Genomic DNA, 5,000 nt, shown 5'->3' with positions numbered 1-5,000 from the left:
ATGTTTGCTAATATGTTGAGTGAAAGATTTGATGTTGTTTTGAATGATTTAGTTATTAATAATAAAGGTAATCTTTGGATTGATTTCAGTTTTTTAATAAAAATGGTTTTTCGGCTATACCATGCTGGGGAGGCGTATGTAACCATTCGTTCTATACCCCTTTTATATATTAACTGTAGTGTGTTTCTATTTGTATGTTTGTCGTCTTTTATTGTACGACTTAAATTATACGTGACTTCGTCTACTTTTCTTTTTAAGTATTTTAGATGTGGGAGGAATGTTAGTTTTGTGTCCAAGACCACCCCTAGAATTTTCATTTCGTTAACCATTTTGATTTTATCCTGTCCGATTTTTATTTGGGGTTGATGGCTAATGTACTGCTTTCCGATTATCATATATTCCGATTTTTCCTTATTCAGGGTTATTCCTTTTTGATGTGCCCACTGATTTATTAGTGTTAGTGCCTTCGTAGCTTTTTCCTCCACCTCTTTTCTTGAGCGGAACTTTATGTGTAACACCACGTCGTCCGCAAAGGCTTGGATGTGTACTCCTTCTTGAAGCTGAGTTTCTAATAGGTCGCCTATTGTTATATTCCAACAGAGTGGGCTTAAAGGTGACCCCTGTGGGGAACCTGAAGTTAGTGTTTTCTTAATTTTTACTCCATCTGTTTCATAGATTATTTTCCTGTTCCGTAGAATATTGTCCGCCAGTTTTATTAGGTTGTTGGGACACTTATATTCTTCTAATTTCTGAATAACTACTTCGGGTTTTATAGAATTGAATGCGTTTTTAATATCTAGTGCTATTAGCATGCTGTTTAGCTTATCAATTTTCGCTTGGTTTATTCGTTTGATTATTTCTTCCAATGCCGTGGTTGTTGATGTCCCATGGGTAAATCCAAATTGTTTTTTGTTAAAATGGTGATTTTTAAACAAGAAATAATAGATTCTATCTTTTATGAGCTTTTCTAATATTTTTCCCAAAATCGAGTTAATAGCTATTGGGCGATATTTGTTTTCCTCGGATTTGTCCTCTCCGTTCCCTTTTGGAATCAATATAATTTTAGATTCTTTCCATCTTTGAGGAAAATGTCCGTGCTTTAAGCATGCATTAAAAAGATTGACAAAGAAAGTCTTATGCCTTTCATACATCACTTGTATGAGGTTAGTTTTTAGGTTGTCTGGTCCGGGGGTTACATCTTTCCTCAGATTTTTTACTATCTGCGTTACTTCAATCTCTGTAAATGGGAGGTCATCACTGGGTAAATTTCTTTCTCTCATTTCTGCTCCCGATGTCCAATTTCCTCCCTGTTTGTTATTGTTTATTGTGTCGTTGCTTGATTGTATTTGACTGTGTCCTGGCTCGTCATTTTCCATGCAGTTAGGGTATAAATTTCCTAGAATGTGTTCTATTGTTTCCTGAAGAGTCTTTGTGACTTCTCCATTTTCTTTTGTGATGCTTCTAAACATAACCTTGGTTTTCATCTTATTTCGTGCAATTTTATACGGTAGGATGAATGGATTTTTCGTAGCCTTAGTACATAGAGTTTTCCAACTGTTGTTTTTAGCCTGTTCTATCATGTTGTTATACGTGTCATGTTCTTTATAGTATTCCTTTTTGTATTGTTCTCTGATATCCCCTTTCGCCTTTTGATACCTCCTTCGTAGTGCTCTGACTCTCTTCCTTTCAATTTCTAGGTCTCTTGACCACCAAGTATTCGGTTTTTGTTTAGAAGGTTTTTTCTTTTTACTGAATTCCTTCTTAAGTTTCTCGATTTTCTCGTGTAGCGTATTCACTATTTCTTCAATACTTTCCTTCGTGTTTATTTTCCCCTGGACTTCCTCAAACCAGGGATCAATTTGCAACTTTTCCATGACTTTTGTTTGCCCTTTTAACGTTAGGCCATATTCCTCTGGAAGTTCTTCATTTTTAATAACAACTTTAATGTATCTGTGATCGCTGTGATTATAGGTTTTAAGTACTTCCCAGCTTTTAATATCCTGGTTTAGGTTTGCGTCACATATGGTGAGGTCAATCCAACCCCTCGCCCTACTTGTTTTAAATGTCGGAGGTGATTCTTTGGCATTTAATAATGTCAGGTTGTGTAATACTGTGAATTCTAATACTTTTTCACCTTTCTCATCCGTCTCCGTGCTTCCCCAAATTTGATGTTTTGAGTTGAAGTCACCCATTATTATCGTGTTAATGTCTATAAATTTCTGTAAAATGTTTCCTATTGCTGACATTGCCAGCTCGACGTTTTCATTCGGAGGACAGTAACAGTTGATAATTACCAATTCTCTTTCACCTTTATTTATCTTGACTGCTATTAGTTTTTGTTCTATAATAATTGGGAAAGCGGTTATATTTTCTTTGTGTATTATGATGGCTGTCTTCGGGTCTTTGTTGTTGGCTATAACTTTATGCTTTAGCGGAAACCCTATGATTTTGTTGTTGAGCGAATATGGTTCTTGGAGTACAGATATGTCGAATTCTTCTTCTTGTTGAAAATTGTTTAGTGACTGATTTGCCTTAAATGCCCTGCCTAAATTTACCTGTATTATTTGTATTTCAGTGCTATTCGCCATTGTGTCTGTGTGTTGGGTACTCTTAGTTTAGTCTAGCTAGAATTTTGCCTTTCTCGGCCTGTACCTTTGTTATGTATACCGGGCATTCCCTGGACATCATAGAATGATCTGTCTCCGTGCGACCCTCAGTCTCGCAGATGTTGCAGTGCGATTCTGCTTCACATTCTCTTTGGTAGTGACCTCGTTGGCCACAGTTAATGCAGCGCTGGGGGCCATCGCAATCGGGAGCAATGTGGCCGTGCATGGCGCATCTTGTGCATCTGGGCCAAAAGATGTCATCAAAGATCGGGCATCGTGACCAGCCGATGTTCAGTGCAGTTCGGCTTCCGATTGCTTTGTTTGCACTTCGATTTAGGGCAAGAATCACTGTCTTGCCTCTCTTGCCCGGCCATGTCTTCTTTATTGTTATGTCTTCTGGCGAGCACACCAAACGGTTTTGCCTGACGATTCGGGCTGGGAGATTGACCTCGTCAATTTCATCCTCGAGTCCAATTATTTTCTTATGGATCCTGTTCTCCTTTGGGAGCTTGGCTTCAACATTTCTCAGTTCTCTGTCCTTCTGAATGAACTGGAGAATCTTAGCTGAGTCTTCTTTTGACTTCGTCATCACGACAATTCCCTCTCTCCCTGGCCGAATTGTTGCTTCTTGGATTCCCAGGTCGAGGGGATCCACCCGCTGCCTCAGAAGCGATGCGACCTCTTTTTTCTCCATTGTTCCGGAAGATACCACCAGAGCATAGGTTGGTCGGCTCTCGGTTGCAGGAGTGTTGCTCTGTGTTGGCTCTTCCCTTTGTTCGAGTGGTTCTTCTTGTCTTCTTTTCTCCAATTCTTCGATCCTGCCTTTTTGGAACGCAATCTGTTGGGCCTGTTCCATTAACAGGTTTTTCAATTTAGCTTGTTCGGAGATTATCGCTTCAATCTGCTGGGCTACCGCCTCGTCGCCGCCCGTCAATGTAGAGATTTTAATGAGAGCCCTCATAGTGTTCTTGTCTGCTTTGGAAAGTCTAGACAAAACTGTACCCTTTTCTCCGCGGCTGGTTGGGAGTGACGATTGTGAATTTCTGTCTTCGTCCCAGTTGTCTAGCGCTCCTTCGTTAGCAGCCGTTTGTGTTTGAGGGTGGACCTCTCCTCCTTCAGCTTCTTCGGTTTCGGTTCCTCGGCTGCCTCCCTCTACCTGGTCATTCTCGGTTGGGCTCCACCAATCTGTTTCAAGAGAAGCTTTGGCGGGCATCGCTCCTTGTGGTTCTTCTTTCTTTGCCTTCTCTTCTTTGTTGGTCACTTGTTTTTGTTCCACCCTCTTGGTCTTCTTCTTCTGTATCTTGTCTGTCTTCGCCCCTTGCGTGGGGTCTGTAATTGCAGAGTCGTCATTGCTTCCTGTGTTTTTTAGGACCTTTGACGTAGGCCCCACTGCTGGGTTTGCCGTTTGTAGAGGTCCTCTTCCCTCCAGTCCTTGTTTCTGGGTTTCCGTTCTCATCCCCTTGGGTTTCAACATCTTCTCCTAATCTCCACGCTGTGTTCCAAGAGAAGGGTTTGTGCCTTCGAAGCCGTTGTTTGCCGTCTGGAAGAAAGTTACTCCTTTTTAACTTGTTCTGGTATCGCCAGAGATGTTCCTCAACCTTGGTAGTAGAGGTTGCCGGTTTTAGGTGTTCTTGGCAGCGTAGAGGCGCCGCACTTTTCCTGTCTCTGTTGGCGTTTTCCGCTAAACAGATAGATACCAGTTTTGTCTCTCTACGGGGATTCGTTCCGGAGTTATTCTACCTTTGGCGTGAAGTGTTCAATCAAAGATGGCCGCCTCTCATTTTGACGGGAATCCGAACTCAGAACAGTCGGAAAATGTCAATTTCCTGTCGTTTCGCCCCAGAACTACTAGCAAAAGCGTGTATCCAGTCTTCAAGCACTTCCAGAACTGCCGGCTCCAGAAAAGAACCGAAACCAGCCTCGGATTTGCTGTTTTTGTCTAACTGTAGAAAATGGTCAGGAAAGTTGAAATTCCTTGTTCTTTTGTGGCCCTCTTGAACTGAGAAGAATAATTCTGCTGTTCTGTGGCACCAGGACTTGGTTCCGAGCGTTTTCAGCAAGAATTTCCTAGTTCCGCCAAATTTGGTTTAATCCAGTTGCTCAACCTGGCCACAATGTGCAGGTTTTCAACCCTGGTAATAGGGGGGTTCCGGATTTTGGTGTTAGAGTTAACGTAGGAACACCGCGTTTTTTCCTATCACTATTAGCACTTTTTTCTGATCAAAATGATACCAGTTTTGTCTTCCTGCGACCTTTCGTTCCAAAGTTATTCCACTTTTGGCGAAAATGTGACCTCAATCCAATATGGCCGCGCCCATGTTTTGGCGGGAAACTGGACTCACTTCGGTCGGAAAACCGGCGATTTTCAGACGTTTCGCCCTAGATCCCCGCGCA

The sequence above is a fragment of the Rhipicephalus microplus genome, unplaced genomic scaffold, assembly GCF_043290135.1.
Source record: "Rhipicephalus microplus isolate Deutch F79 unplaced genomic scaffold, USDA_Rmic scaffold_308, whole genome shotgun sequence".
Classification (NCBI taxonomy): domain Eukaryota; kingdom Metazoa; phylum Arthropoda; class Arachnida; order Ixodida; family Ixodidae; genus Rhipicephalus; species Rhipicephalus microplus.
Note: the sequence above shows the minus strand (reverse complement) of the source record.